This window comes from Triticum aestivum, chromosome 6D (genome assembly GCF_018294505.1).
Source record: "Triticum aestivum cultivar Chinese Spring chromosome 6D, IWGSC CS RefSeq v2.1, whole genome shotgun sequence".
NCBI classification, from domain to species: Eukaryota; Viridiplantae; Streptophyta; class Magnoliopsida; order Poales; family Poaceae; genus Triticum; species Triticum aestivum.
Window position 1 is genome coordinate 490,972,621 of NC_057811.1, and position 16,973 is coordinate 490,989,593.

The window sequence follows — 16,973 nt, forward strand, 5'->3', positions numbered from 1 at the left end:
GCTATGCATCACCATGATCTTGCGTGTGCGTAGGAATTTTTTTGAAATTACTACGTTCCCCAACAGTGGCATCCGAGCCTGGTTTTATGCGTTGATGCTATGCACGAGTAGAACACAAGTGAGTTGTGGGCGATATAAGTCATACTGCTTACCAGCATGTCATACTTTGGTTCAGCGGTATTGTGAGATGAAGCGGCCCGGACCGACATTACGCGTACGCTTACGCGAGACTGGTTTCACCGTTGCGAGCACTCGTTGCTTAAAGGTGACCGGCGGGTGTCTGTCTCTCTCACTTTAGTTGAACCGAGTGTGGCTACGCCCGGTCCTTGCGAAGGTTAAAACAGCACCAACTTGACAAACTATCGTTGTGGTTTTGATGCGTAGGTAAGAACGGTTCTTGCTAAGCCCGTAGCAGCCACGTAAAATATGCAACAACAAAGTAGAGGACGTCTAACTTGTTTTTGCAGGGCATGTTGTGATGTGATATGGTCAAGACATGATGTGATATAATGTGTTGTATGAGATGATCATGTTTTGTAACCGAGTTATCGGCAACTGGCAGGAGCCATATGGTTGTCGCTTTATTGTATGAGATGCAATCGCCATGTAATAGTTTTACTTTATCACTAAGCGGTAGCGATAGTCGTAAAAGCAATAAGTTGGCGAGACGACAACGATGCTACGATGGAGATCAAGGTGTCGCGCCGGTGACGATGGTGATCATGACGGTGCTTCGGAGATGGAGATCACAAGCACAAGATGATGATGGCCATATCATATCACTTATATTGATTGCATGTGATGTTAATCCTTTATGCATCTTATCTTGCTTTGTTTGACGGTAGCATTATAAGATGATCCTTCACTAAATTATCAAAGTATAAGTGTTCTCCCTGAGTATGCACCGTTGCGAAAGTTCTTCGTGCTGAGACACCACGTGATGATCGGGTGTGATAGGCTCTACGTTCAAATACAACGGGTGCAAAACAGTTGCACACGCGGAATACTCAGGTTAAACTTGACGAGCCTAGCATATAACAGATATGGCCTCGGAACACGGAGACCGAAAGGTCGAGCGTGAATCATATAGTAGATATGATCAACATAGTGATGTTCACCATTGAAACTACTCCATCTCACGTGATGATCGGACATGGTTTAGTTGATATGGATCACGTGATCACTTAGAGGATTAGAGGGATGTCTATCTAAGTGGGAGTTCTTAAGTAATATGATTAATTGAACTTGAATTTATCATGAACTTAGTACCTGATAGTATTTTGCTTGTCTATGTTAATTGTAGATAGATGGCCCGTGCTGTTGTTCCGTTGAATTTTAATGCGTTTCTTGAGAAAGCAAAGTTGAAAGATGATGGTAGCAATTACACGGACTGGGTCCGTAACTTGAGGATTATCCTCATTGCTGCACAGAAGAATTACGTCCTGGAAGCACCGCTGGGTGCCAGGCCTGCTGCAGGAGCAACACCAGATGTTATGAACGTCTGGCAGAGCAAAGCTGATGACTACTCGATAGTTCAGTGTGCCATGCTTTACGGCTTAGAACCGGGTCTTCAACGACGTTTTGAACGTCATGGAGCATATGAGATGTTCCAGGAGTTGAAGTTAATATTTCAAGCAAATGCCCGAATTGAGAGATATGAAGTCTCCAATAAGTTCTTCAGCTGCAAGATGGAAGAGAATAGTTCTGTCAGTGAGCATATACTCAAAATGTCTGGGTATAACAATCACTTAATTCAACTGGGAGTTAATCTTCCGGATGATAGCGTTATTGACAGAATTCTTCAATCACTGCCACCAAGCTACAAGAGCTTCGTGATGAACTATAATATGCAAGGGATGAGTAAGACAATTCCCGAGCTCTTCGCAATGCTAAAGGCTGCGGAGGTAGAAATCAAAAAGGAGCATCAAGTGTTGATGGTCAATAAGACCACCAGTTTCAAGAAAAAGGGTAAAGGGAAGAAGAAAGGGAACTTCAAGAAGAACAGCAAACAAGTTGCTGCTCAGGAGAAGAAACCCAAGTCTGGACCTAAGCCTGAAACTGAGTGCTTCTACTGCAAGCAAACTGGTCACTGGAAGCGGAACTGCCCAAAGTATTTGGCGGATAAGAAGGATGGCAAGGTGAACAAAGGTATATGTGATATACATGTTATTGATGTGTACCTTACTAATGCTCGCAGTAGCACCTGGGTATTTGATACTGGTTCTGTTGCTAATATTTGCAACTCGAAACAGGGGCTACGGATTAAGCGAAGATTGGCTAAGGACGAGGTGACGATGCGCGTGGGAAATGGTTCCAAAGTCGATGTGATCGCGGTCGGCACGCTACCTCTACATCTACCTTCGGGATTAGTTTTAGACCTAAATAATTGTTATTTGGTGCCAGCGTTGAGCATGAACATTATATCTGGATCTTGTTTGATGCGAGACGGTTATTCATTTAAATCAGAGAATAATGGTTGTTCTATTTATATGAGTAATATCTTTTATGGTCATGCACCCTTGAAGAGTGGTCTATTTTTGTTGAATCTCGATAGTAGTGACACACATATTCATAATATTGAAACCAAAAGATGCAGAGTTGATAATGATAGTGCAACTTATTTGTGGCACTGCCGTTTAGGTCATATCGGTGTAAAGCGCATGAAGAAACTCCATACTGATGGACTTTTGGAACCACTTGATTATGAATCACTTGGTACTTGCGAACCGTGCCTCATGGGCAAGATGACTAAAACACCGTTCTCCGGAACTATGGAGAGAGCAACAGATTTGTTGGAAATCATACATACAGATGTATGTGGTCCGATGAATGTTGAGGCTCGTGGCGGATATCGTTATTTTCTCACCTTCACAGATGATTTAAGCAGATATGGGTATATCTACTTAATGAAACATAAGTCTGAAACATTTGAAAAGTTCAAAGAATTTCAGAGTGAAGTTGAAAATCATCGTAACAAGAAAATAAAGTTTCTACGATCAGATCGTGGAGGAGAATATTTGAGTTACGAGTTTGGTCTACATTTGAAACAATGCGGAATAGTTTCGCAACTCACGCCACCCGGAACACCACAGCGTAATGGTGTGTCCGAACGTCGTAATCGCACTTTACTAGATATGGTGCGATCTATGATGTCTCTTACTGATTTACCGCTATCGTTTTGGGGTTATGCTTTAGAGACGGCTGCATTCACGTTAAATAGGGCACCATCAAAATCCGTTGAGACGACGCCTTATGAACTGTGGTTTGGCAAGAAACCAAAGTTGTCGTTTCTTAAAGTTTGGGGCTGCGATGCTTATGTGAAGAAACTTCAACCTGATAAGCTCGAACCCAAATCGGAGAAATGTGTCTTCATAGGATACCCAAAGGAGACTGTTGGGTATACCTTCTATCACAGATCCGAAGGCAAAACTTTTGTTGCTAAATTCGGAAATTTTCTAGAGAAGGAGTTTCTCTCGAAAGAAGTGAGTGGGAGGAAAGTAGAACTTGATGAGGTAACTATACCTGCTCCCTTATTGGAAAGTAGTTCATCACAGAAACCAGTTTCTGAGACACCTACACCAATTAGTGAGGAAGTTAATGATGATGATCATGAAACTTCAGATCAAGTTATTACTGAACCTCGTAGATCAACCAGAGTAAGATCCGCACCAGAGTGGTACGGTAATCCTGTTCTGGAAGTTATGTTACTAGACCATGACGAACCTACGAACTATGAAGAAGCGATGGTGAGCCCAGATTCCGCAAAATGGCTTGAGGCCATGAAATCTGAGATGGGATCCATGTATGAGAACAAAGTATGGACTTTGGTTGACTTGCCCAATGATCGGCAAGCCATTGAAAATAAATGGATCTTCAAGAAGAAGACTGACGCTGATGGTAATGTTACTGTCTATAAAGCTCGACTTGTTGCGAAAGGTTTTCGACAAGTTCAAGGGATTGACTACGATGAGACCTTCTCACCCGTAGCGATGCTTAAGTCTGTCCGAATCATGTTAGCAATTGCCGCATTTTATGATTATGAAATTTGGCAAATGGATGTCAAAACTGCATTCCTGAATGGATTTCTGGAAGAAGAGTTGTATATGATGCAACCAGAAGGTTTTGTCGATCCAAAGGGAGCTAACAAAGTGTGCAAGCTCCAGCGATCCATTTATGGACTGGTGCAAGCCTCTCGGAGTTGGAATAAACGCTTTGATAGTGTGATCAAAGCATTTGGTTTTATACAGACTTTTGGAGAAGCCTGTATTTACAAGAAAGTGAGTGGGAGCTCTGTAGCATTTCTGATATTATATGTGGATGACATATTACTGATTGGAAATGATATAGAATTTCTGGATAGCATAAAGGGATACTTGAATAAGAGTTTTTCAATGAAAGACCTCGGTGAAGCTGCGTATATATTGGGCATCAAGATCTATAGAGATAGATCAAGACGCTTAATTGGACTTTCACAAAGCACATACCTTGACAAAGTTTTGAAGAAGTTCAAAATGGATCAAGCAAAGAAAGGATTCTTGCCTGTGTTGCAAGGTGTGAAGTTGAGTAAGACTCAATGCCCGACCACTGCAGAAGATAGAGAGAAGATGAAAGATGTCCCCTATGCTTCAGCCATAGGCTCTATCATGTATGCAATGCTGTGTACCAGACCTGATGTATGCCTTGCTATAAGTCTAGCAGGAAGGTACCAAAGTAATCCAGGAGTGGATCACTGGACAGCGGTCAAGAACATCCTGAAATACCTGAAAAGGACTAAGGATATGTTTCTCGTATATGGAGGTGACAAAGAGCTCATCGTAAATGGTTACGTTGATGCAAGCTTTGACACTGATCCGGACGATTCTAAATCGCAAACCGGATACGTATTTACATTGAACGGTGGAGCTGTCAGTTGGTGCAGTTCTAAACAAAGCGTCGTGGCGGGATCTACATGTGAAGCGGAGTACATAGCTGCTTCGGAAGCAGCAAATGAAGGAGTCTGGATGAAGGAGTTCATATCCGATCTAGGTGTCATACCTAGTGCATCGGGTCCTATGAAAATCTTTTGTGACAATACTGGTGCAATTGCCTTGGCAAAGGAATCCAGATTTCACAAGAGAACCAAGCACATCAAAAGACGCTTCAATTCCATCCGGGATTTAGTCCAGGTGGGAGACATAGAAATTTGCAAGATACATACGGATCTGAATGTTGCAGACCCGTTGACTAAGCCTCTTCCACGAGCAAAACATGATCAGCACCAAGGCTCCATGGGTGTAAGAATCATTACTGTGTAATCTAGATTATTGACTCTAGTGCAAGTGGGAGACTGAAGGAAATATGCCCTAGAGGCAATAATAAAGTATTATTTATTTCCTTGTATCATGATAAATGTTTATTATTCATGCTAGAATTGTATTAACCGGAAACATAATACATGTGTGAATATATAGACAAACAGAGTGTCACTAGTATGCCTCTACTTGACTAGCTCGTTAATCAAAGATGGTTATGTTTCCTAGCCATAGACATAAGTTGTCATTTGATTAACGAGATCACCTCATTAGGAGAATGACGTGATTGACTTGACCCATTCCGTTAGCTTAGCACTCGATCGTTTAGTATGTTGCTATTGCTTTCTTCATGACTTATACATGTTCCTATGACTATGAGATTATGCAACTCCCGTTTACCGGAGGAACACTTTGTGTGCTACCAAACGTCACAACGTAAATGGGTGATTATAAAGGTGCTCTACAGGTGTCTCCAAAGGTACTTGTTGGGTTGGCGTATTTCGAGATTAGGATTTGTCACTCCAATTGTCGGAGAGGTATCTCTGGGCCCACTCGGTAATGCACATCACTATAAGCCTTGCAAGCATTGTGACTAATGAGTTAGTTGCGGGATGATGTGTTACGGAACGAGTAAAGAGACTTGCCGGTAACGAGATTGAACTAGGTATCGAGATACCGACGATCAAATCTCGGGCAAGTAACATACCGGTGACAAAGGGAACAACGTATGTTGTTATGCGGTCTGACCGATAAAGATCTTCGTAGAATATGTGGGAGCCAATATGGGCATCCAGGTCCCGCTATTGGTTATTGACCGGAGACGTGTCTCGGTCATGTCTACATAGTTCTCGAACCCGTAGGGTCCGCACGCTTAACGTTACGATGACAGTTTTATTGAGTTTTGATGTACCGAAGGAGTTCGGAGTCCCGGATGAGATCGGGGATATGACGAGGAGTCTCGAAATGGTCGAGACGTAAAAATCGATATATTGGACGACTATATTCGGACTTCGGAAAGGTTCCGAGTGATTCGGGTATTTTTCGGAGTACCGGAGAGTTACGGGAATTCGTATTGGGCCTTAATGGGCCATACGGGAAAGGAGAGAAAGGCCTCAAAAGGTGGCCGCACCCCTCCCCATGGTCTGGTCCGAATTGGACTAGGGAAGGGGGGCGCACCCTTCCTTCTTTCTCCTTCCCCCTTCCCTTCTCCTACTCCCACAAGGAAAGGAGGAGTCCTACTCCCGGTGGGAGTAGGACTCCCCCCTATGGCGCGCCTCTCCCCTTGGCCGGCTGCCTCCCCCTTGCTCCTTTATATACGGGGGCAGGGGGGCACCCCAGAGACACAACAATTGATCCTTGAGATCTCTTAGCCGTGTGCGGTGCCCCCCTCCACCATATTACACCTCGATAATACCGTTGCGGAGCTTAGGCGAAGCCCTGCGTCGGTGGAACATCATCATCGTCACCACGCCGTCGTGCTGACGAAACTCTCCCTCAACACTCGGCTGGATCGGAGTTCGAGGGACGTCATCGAGCTGAACGTGTGTAGAACTCGGAGGTGCCGTACGTTCGGTACTTGATCGGTCGGATCGTGAAGACGTACGACTACATCAACCGCGTTGTGATAACGCTTCCGCTGTCGGTCTACGAGGGTACGTGGACAACACTCTCCCCTCTCGTTGCTATGCATCACCATGATCTTGCGTGTGCGTAGGAAATTTTTTGAAATTACTACGTTCCCCAACAACAAGAGCCCCCCACCTACCTCGTCGCCCTATCTCCGGCCAGTACTAACCGGATTCGCGACGAACAATAGCCAACACCAGAACCAAGCAAGTTATACGAGTGGTGGTGTTGGGGCGAGGGGGAACGAATGAGGAGCGTGGAGAGTGAGCGTCCTCGTAGAGGCGGGGATCCAAGTCCATCATAGCGAAGGAGAGGTCCAGGAAGTCGGCGCCGGACGCTGCCTGTCACTGGGGGAGCCGAGATTCCCCGAAAAAGGGTTTCCTCCTTTTCTTTGCCTGGCTGCTTTCCAGGGCTCGTGGTGATGGCGCGTGAGAGAACTTTTATTTTCGCCCTAGTAGGACCGGACAAGTGATGAGAGTTTGTCGGTTTTACGAGGTTTTTCTCAAAAGAGAAGTGAAGAGAAATTACAGCATCATTAGGAAATAGTTCTCTACTACTAGAAGGGTTGGGCGCGCTTTGCTGCACGGTTGATGTTATTGAATTTTCATAATTTATTTATTACTCCATATATTTCATAATATAAGGTGTATTAGTTTTCTGAAAAGTCAAATCTCTTTTAAGTTTGACCACATTTGTGTAGAAATATATCAGTATCCATAATCAAATCTCGTCTTTAGATTCATCATGAAATGATTTTCCATATATTATTTATCTAATATTGTGGATGTCGATATTTTTGGCTCTGGACTTGATCAAAGTTTAAGAAAATTGACTTTTCAATAAACTAATACACCTTGTATTTTGGAACCAAGTGAGTATTTGGTTTGGTTAGTGCGGATGATGATGGAGTGTGTTTTCTTTTTTATTCATATAACCCGGTGTTTTGGTAGGCCTTTCGCGGTGTGATTTTGTTTTTTCTGCTAATCAACTTATACTTATGTGGGGAAATTTTCTACGGTGGTGGCTGCAAGTACTATATTGGTGCTAAAGTATCACATGTTGAGCCTTCTTTTTTCTAGGTGATGAGAGGGTGCGCGGGGTTGATATATTTTTATAGGCCTGCTGCTTCCGATTGATTTGAAAAATTGTTGACCCAGTCCAAATCATGAACCAAATCCAATTGAATTTCTCAATGCAATAAGAGAGCTCCCAAATTAGAGAGTATAGTGAATTAAAAGAATTGAGTGAGAGACTGTTGACTCAGTCAAAATCAGTGACCCAATTCCAAACTGGTGACCTCAATTGAATGAGAGGCCTTCATTCCTAGGGAGCTTAGTGATACAATATATTTGAAAGTGCACTCATGCCCTTACATCAAGTTTTTTATGTTGATGACAATATACATGTAGGGGACTAAATATGTTCGTCAAGTAAATCTTACGTGTTAGTCCCTGGATGACAAAGGTGTGTGAATCATGGACATATGGTATTTGGATCTGCCGCAGTCGTGGCCTTGCTCCTCATAAGTTTTTGGATCTGACGTTCATGCGCGCTCATCCTGAAATATTTCCTGACAATATGGTCAAGATCATTGATGATATGACTCTTCGTCCGGCGATGACCTTCAAGTGTGACTAGAATGAAGCTTCCATCCTTCAATTCTATGCCACTTGTTTCTTTGGACCAGACAACACTCTCACGTGGATGACCGACAATGTTGTTCTGAGCATCACCTATGATCGTTTTGTTCAGATTTTGGGTTTATCCGGTGTTAGCCATCAGATCCACAGTATGAATCCCCAGCATAGACCTATGGGTATTGATGAATGTCTGCCTCTTGTTAAGCCTGCCCGTCTGCTCACTCTGGAGGAGCGTGAGTATCCACCCAACGAGGTATCGATCTTCAAGTACCCATATTACATCCTCTTCCAGTGTGTGCTTCGCACTCTCTACCCTAAGAAGAGAGATCGCTCAAGGGCCCGCAGTTACTGCGTTGGCTTGATGGTCCGCATGCATGACTAACCCACGTGAAAGGATCGATATGGTTGACTAGAGAAGGGTGAATAGGCAACTACCAATTTTTAGCTAATCTTTACAAATTAGGTTAAGCAACAAGTAGGTGGTCTAGAAGTGCAACTAGATGAACAACCTATATGATCCTAACAACAACTTCAACAAGTGCAATCAAGGGATACAACACAATAAAGGCTTTGCACAAAGTAAAGGTAAGAGATAACCACAAGTGGAGCCGGTGGAGACGAGGATGTGTCACCGAAGTTTCTTCCCTTTGAGGGGAAGTACGTCTCTGTTGGAGCGGTGTCGAGGCACAATGCTCCCCAAGAAGCCACTAGGGCCACCATATTATCCTCAGTGTAATAGGGAAAATACCGGGCGGCTCAATGCCAGCCTCGACAAGCCTCCTCATATATTTATAGCATGAGATGATTACAGAGTTTAATTACAACACAAGCCCGTAACCATACATGGAAGCTATTGATCTGGTAATATCTTTGTGTGTACTCCAAGATGAGATGCCGTCGGTGTCCTGGACTCTAACATGCCCTCACAGTCTGAATGGGGAGATGACTCGACCTTAAGACTGGAGCGAAACTCTTGAAAGAGAGCAGTAGGTAAGCCCTTTGTGAAGATGTCTGCAAACTGAGAGGAGGAGGGCACATGTAACACGCGAACGTCGCCAAGTGCGACCTTCTCCCGAACGAAGTGAATATCCAGTTCAATATGTTGGGCCCGACGATGCTGAACAGGGTTAGCGGACAAGTATATATCACTGACGTTGTCACAATAGACAATGGTGGCACTTGATATCGGTCGTCGAAGTTCCTGTAAGAGTTGCCGTTGTTGGGGAACGTAGTAATTTCAAAAAAAATCCTACGCACACGCAAGATCATGGGGATGCATAGCAACAAGAGGGGAGAGTGTTGTCCACGTACCCTCGTAGACCGACAGCGGAAGCGTTATCACAACGCGGTTGATGTAGTCGTACGTCTTCACGATCCGACCGATCAAGTACCGAACGCACGGCACCTCCGAGTTCTACACACGTTCAGCTCGATGACGTCCCTCGAACTCCGATCCAGCCGAGTGTTGAGGGAGAGTTTCGTCAGCACGACGGCGTGGTGACGATGATGATGTTCTACCGACGCAAGGCTTCGCCTAAGCTCCGCAATGATATTATCGAGGTGTAATTTGGTGGAGGGGGCACCGCACACGGCTAAAAGATCTCAAGAATCAATTGTTGTGTCTCTGGGGTGCCCCCCTGCCCCCGTATATAAAGGAGCAAGGGAGGAGGAGGCCGGCCCTAGGAGGGGGCGCACCAAGTGTGGAGTCCTACTAGGACTCCCTAGTCCTAGTAGGATTCCACCTCCCATATGGAATAGGAAAAGAGGAAGGGAAAAAGAGAAGGAAGGAAGGGGGCGCCCCCCTTCCCTAGTCCAATTCGGACCAGACCAAGGGGAGGGGTGCGGCCACCCTTGAGGCCCTTTTTCTTCTTTCCCGTATGGCCCAATAAGGCCCAATACGTCTTCCCGTAACTCTCCGGTACTCCGAAAAATATCCGAATCACTCGGAACCTTTCCGAAGTCCGAATATAGTCGTCCAATATATCGATCTTTACGTCTCGACCATTTCGAGACTCCTCGGCATGTCCCCGATCTCATCCGGGACTCCGAACTCCTTCGGTACATCAACATACATAAACTCATAATAAAACTGTCATCGTAACTTTAAGCGTGCGGACCCTACGGGTTCGAGAACTATGTAGACATGACCGAGACACGTCTCCGGTCAATAACCAATAGCGGGACCTGGATGCCCATATTGGCTCCCACATATTCTACGAAGATCTTTATCGGTCAGACCGCTTAACAACATACGTTGTTCCCTTTGTCATCAGTATGTTACTTGCCCGAGATTCGATCGTCGGTATCTCGATACCTAGTTCAATCTCGTTACCGGCAAGTCTCTTTACTCGTTCCGTAACACATCATCCCGCAACTAACTTATTAGTCACAATGCTTGCAAGGCTTATAGTGATGTGCATTACCGAGTGGGCCCAGAGATACCTCTCCGACAATCGGAGTGACAAATCCTAATCTCGAAATACGCCAACCCAACAAGTACCTTTGGAGACACCTGTAGAGCACCTTTATAATCACCCATTTACGTTGTTGGTAGCACACAAAGTGTTCCTCCGGTAAACGGGAGTTGCATAATCTCATAGTTAGAGGAACATGTATAAGTCATGAAGAAAGCAATAGCAACATACTAAACGATCGGGTGCTAAGCTAACGGAATGGGTCAAGTCAATCACGTCATTCTCCTAATGAGGTGATCTCGTTAATCAAATGACAACTTATGTCTATGGCTAGGAAACATAACCATCTTTGATTAACGAGCTAGTCAAGTAGAGGCATACTAGTGACACTCTGTTTGTCTATGTATTCACACATGTATTATGTTTCCGGTTAATACAATTCTAGCATGAATAATAAACATTTATCATGATATAAGGAAATAAATAATAACTTTATTATTGCCTCTAGGGCATATTTCCTTCAGTCTCCCACTTGCACTAGAGTCAATAATCTAGTTCACATCGCCATGTGATTTAACATGAATAGTTCACATCACCATGTGATTAACACCCATGATTCACATCGTCATGTGACCATCACCCAAAGGGTTTACTAGAGTCAGTAATCTAGTTCACATCGCTATGTGATTAACACCCAAAGAGTACTAAGGTGTGATCATGTTTTGCTTGTGAGATAATTTTAGTCAACGGGTCTGTCACATTCAGATCCGTAAGTATTTTGCAAATTTCTATGTCTACAATGCTCTGCATGGAGCTACTCTATCTAATTGCTCCCACTTTCAATATGTATCTAGACCGAGCCTTAGAGTCATCTAGATTAGTGTCAAAACTTGCATCGACGTAACCTTTTATGACGAGCCTTTTGTCACTTCCATAATCGAGAAACATATCCTTATTCCAGTAAGGATAATTTTGACCGCTGTCCAGTGATCTACTCCTAGATCACTATTGTACTCCCTTGCCAAAATCAGTGTAGGGTATACAATAGATCTGGTACACAGCATGGCATACTTTATAGAACCTATGGCCAAGGCATAGGGAATGACTTTCATTCTCTTTCTATCTTTTGCCGTGGTCGGGCTTTGAGTCTTTACTCAATTTCACACCTTTGAGGGTAGCATATTGCAGAGCGCCATCTAAGCTATGATACAAAGAAGGATCAGCAACAGAGGACCCGGAGGTGGAAGAGAGCTTTGCTTTGGTGTCAATAGGGGTGGTGACTGGATGACAATCGCGCATGCCAGCACGAGACAAGATGTCAAGAATGTATTGACGTTGAGAGAGATGAATTCCAGTGGATGTATGTGTGACAGAGATGCCAAGGAAGTGATGTAGGGGGCCGAGATCCTTCATAGAAAATTCGCATGTCATTGCGTTGGTGATAGTAGCTAGAGTAGATGAGCTGGACGCTGTAAGAATGATGTCATCGACATAAAGAAGAAGATATGCGAGATTGGTGCCATGGTGAAAGATAAAAAGAGAGGCATCGGATTTGGATTCAGTGAACCCAATAGTGCGAGCAAACTCGGCAAAACACTGAAACCATGCACGAGGAGCTTGTTTGAGACCATATAGAGATTTATGTAGGCGACATACATGAGTGGGCTGATGAGGATCAACAAAACCGGAGGGTTGCTGACTATAGACAACTTCATCGAGATGACCATGAAGAAAAGCTTTTTTTACATCTAGTTGGTGAATGGGCCAAGATTGAGATATAGCAAGGGAGAGTACAATGCGAATGGTTGTGGGTTTAACAACTGGACTGAAGGTTTCATCAAAATCCACGCCGGGTTGTTGAGAAAAACCACGAACGACCCAACGAGCTTTGTGACGAGCAAGAGAGCCATCAGCATGGTATTTGTGGAGAAATTCGGCCAGTTGTAGATCGTGTGCGATGGATGATGGGCGCGGGCTGTGGTGGTACGGGAACTGGGGAGGCCATCGGAGGTGGGATTGGTTGTGACCCGTTAGGAGAGGAGGAATAGGAGGGAGTGTTAGCGGGTGGACTAGCAGCAGGTTGTGTAGAAGGCTGGTTGGAACGGGGAGGCGTGGATGGGGGGCTGCTGGGTGCATGCATAGTGGGTGCATGCATAATAGGGGCATGCATAGAGGTGGGAGCGAGCACACGTACAGGTTCTGGTGGATCAAAAATTTCAGTGCACCGTGGTGGGGAAGGAGATGGCAGTGGTGCATAGGGAAAGGAGGACTCATCAAAAACAATATGGCGAGATATAATGATTCGCCTTGTGGTTAGATCAAGACAACAATAGCCTTTGTGACGTGTTGGGTAGCCAAGAAATATACATTTGGTAGAGCGAGGGGATAGTTTATTGGGAGAGGTAGATGTAGTGTTGGGATAACAAAGACAACCGAAGACACGAAGAGAGTCATATGGAGGTGGTGAGCCAAGAAGAGTTTCATATGGTGTGAGAAACTTGGTAGAAGAGTTTGGCCGTATGTTTATGAGGAAGGTGGCAGTGTGTAGTGCTTCAGCCCAAAAGGATGGAGGAAGAGAGGCTTGAACTAACAAAGTACGAATGACATTGTTGGTGGTTCGAATGGCTCGTTCGGCCTTGCCGTTTTGTTGGGAAGTGTATGGACAGGAGAAGCGAAGAAGGATACCTTGGGTGGCACAGAATGTATCTATTTTAGTGTTATCGAATTCCCGTCCATTATCACATTGGAAGGCTAAAATAGATAAATCGAATTGTGTGCGGGCGTAGGCATGAAAAGCAAGAAGAGTAGCATACACGTCCGATTTCTTGTGTACGGGAATGTCCAAAAATAATGAGTAAAATCATCAACTATAATAAGATAATAGACAAATCCGGACGTACTAGGAATTGGAGAGGTCCAAAGATCACAATGTAATAAAGCAAAAGTTTTGCTAGTGGATGAAACAGAAGAGTAAAACGGTAATCTAACATGTCGCCCAAGTTGACAAGCATGACAAAGGGGTGGCACGACTTTATTGTAGGAGATAAGTTGAGAACTCTGAAGACGCTTCATAGTGTGGTGACCGGGATGTCCAAGTCGCCGATGCCAAGGTCGAGGGTGGTGGTGATGACGTGTGCTTCGGTGGTGTGGGGCGGCAGACGGAGTAGAGTGGGCCAGGACTATTGCATCGAAGAATCTCGATCCTGGTGGGAAGTGCCTTCACAGAAAAACCCCAAGGGTCAAATTCGATTGAAACAAAATTGTCGGTGGTAAGTTTTCGAACAGAAAGAAGATTTTTTATGATGTGCTGAACAACAAGAATATTGTTAAGATATAAAGGTTTAGAAAGAGAAGGTAGTGTGTGTGAACCAATGTGTGAGATCGGAAGAGATGCACCATTACCAACGGTGACAGTGTGAGCAGAGGAGGGTTGGGAGGAGGAAAGTATACCGTGATCAGATGCCATATGAGAGGACGCTCCAGAATCCATGTACCACTCTTGATGTCCGGGGAGATGCATGTTCTGTAGTGCATTGAGGAGTGTTGGATCAAGCTATGGCTATTGTTGGCCTCCTGGATAGCCAGCAGATGGAGACGGCATCATGGGGTTGTTGTTGGTGTGCTGGGGGCTGTAGGCAGCATACGCCTGAAAGGAAGCAGGACTGGGTCGAGGGCCCAGAACACCGGCGTTGGGAGCACGCCACCGAGGCTGGGACGACATGATGGGAGCCTGCTGTTGATGTTGCGCATGAGTCGGGAGGCCAGTCCATGGATTGAACATCCATGGGTTGTCGCAGCTGCGTCCGCGGCCGCCGCCACGCCCGCGGCCGCCGCTGCTTCCACCACCACGGCCAGGGTTGGTGTAGGGCATGATGGGGTGGGAGTGGGCAGTGCGGGAGTCGTTGCTGGTGTAGCCGGCACCACGTCCAGGAGGAGGAGCACGCTCGCCGCCAGCCTGAGGGAGAATGCTGTTGCCGCTTGCCCATAACGCTGTAGCGGCCGCATTTTTGGTGTCCGTCTTCTTCTGCGTCTCCTCGAGGACGAGCGCGGAACGCGTCTGCAAGAACGAAGGGAACGTCACTTGGAATGGAAGAAAAGACCGAAGATGGCTGAATTGTTCGTTGAGACCGCGAAGCACTGTGAGGACGAGAGTCTCGTCGGTGATGTCATGGCCGACGTCGCTGAGAGCATCGGCAAGAGACTTGAGCTTGGCGCAGTAGTCGTGGATGGACATGTCTCCTTGAGGTATGTTGCGGAACTCGGCATCAAGTGCTAGGGCACGGCTTTTCTTGTTGTCGTGGAAGAGGTTGGCGATGGAGTCCCAGACTTGCCGCACCGTGGAGCTGGGAGCCATGATGATGCCAAAAAGCTCGATGGAGATCGAGCCGTATATCCAGGAGAGCACCGTGAAGTCGTCTCGCCCCCAATCGGAGGTAGGCGAAGTGTCGGACGGAGTGGCGGCGACGTTGCCGACGACGTGGTTGGAGAGGCCGTAGCGTCCGAGGGCGACGAGAAACAGCTCACGCCACTTGACGTAGTTGGAGTCCGAAAGATCGAGAGTGATGGGAACATACGTCTTGATGGAGGCGGCGTAAGACGAGGGTGCCGGAGCAGGGATGAGGACAATTTTTCCTTTTTCCTCGTCAAGACGCTTGAGTTCTTCCTCACGAGCCCATACGATGGACTCGCGGTTCTTCAGCTCCTCTTCGAGCTTCTTCAGATCGTCAGCGTTCATGGTGAGAGGGAGGGTGGAGGCTGAGGGAAGCAGCGGTGGTGAGGAGGGCGATTAGGGTGTGCGATCAGGTTCGAGGTAGGAGAGGACCGATCGGCCTGATACCATGTAATAGAGAAAATACCGGGCGCCTCAATGCCAGCCTCGGCAAGCCTCCTCATATATTTATAGCATGAGATGATTACAGAGTTTAATTACAACACAAGCCCGTAACCATACATGGAAGCTATTGATCTGGTAATATCTTTGTGTGTACTCCAAGATGAGATGTCGTCGGTGTCTTGGACTCTAACACTCAGGCCCTCACATAATGCGAGATGTCGTGATTCCACTAGTGGTGCCCTTGAAGGCGGCGACCGAACCTTTACAAACAAGGTTGGGCTATCTCCACAACTTAATTGGAGGCTCCCAACAACACCACGAAGCTTCACCATAATGGAATATGGCTCCAAGGTGACCTCAACTGTCTAGGGTGCTCAAACACCCAAGAGTAACAAGATCCGCAAGGGATTAGTGTGGGGAATCAAATTTCTCTTGGTGGAAGTGTAGATCGGGGCCTTCTCAACCAATCCCTAGGAAATCACCAAGTTCGATTGGCTAGGAAGAGAGATCGAGCGAAAATGAGCTTTGGAGCAACAGTGGAGCTTGGCGGAGGAAGAGGTAGGTCTTCTTGGAGAAGAAGACCTCGTTTTATAGTGGTGAACAAATCCAACTGTTATTCCCATGCTCAGCCCACATGCACGCAGTACTACCACTCAACGGAGCAGTACTAGTGCTTGCGGCAGCGCCACTGCCGCTTGCCCCAGCGGTACTACCGCTGGGACAGCACACAACGTCTTACGAGAGCACAGGGGAGAGACAGAGGAAAGAAACCACGAGCGGTACTAGCAGCGGGGGTAGGCACGGTACTACCGCTCCAACTGTCACTGCTACTGCCGTTGCTCACTTGGGTCTAGTTTGGGCCAGCGGTGGTATGCCAGAGGACCACCGCTGGACTACCGCTGAACCTGACACGAGAACCTCGAGACCAGAATCGAGGCGGTAGTAGGAGCGGTACTGGAGTGGTACTATCGCCCGTTGATCTCGGCGGTACTACCGCTGGCACCATCCAAAGACACTGTCAACACAATGGTGGACACTCCAGAGAAGCGGGAAAGAGCTGGGGGTACAAAGGAGATGTAAACGTATTGATTCCACCCAAACCTTTCCGATACGGACCCCCTCTTGATAGTACGGTACATCCTACGACTCAAGTGCACCAAAAAGAACC

General features: G+C 46.1%; 1 pseudogene; it reads right to left on the bottom strand.

The window, feature by feature from the left end:
* LOC123142805 (ran-binding protein M homolog) overlaps window positions 1-7,219 on the bottom strand; it is a 32,641-nt pseudogene extending 25,422 nt beyond the window's left edge.
* Between the last annotated feature and the right edge of the window lie 9,754 nt (window positions 7,220-16,973).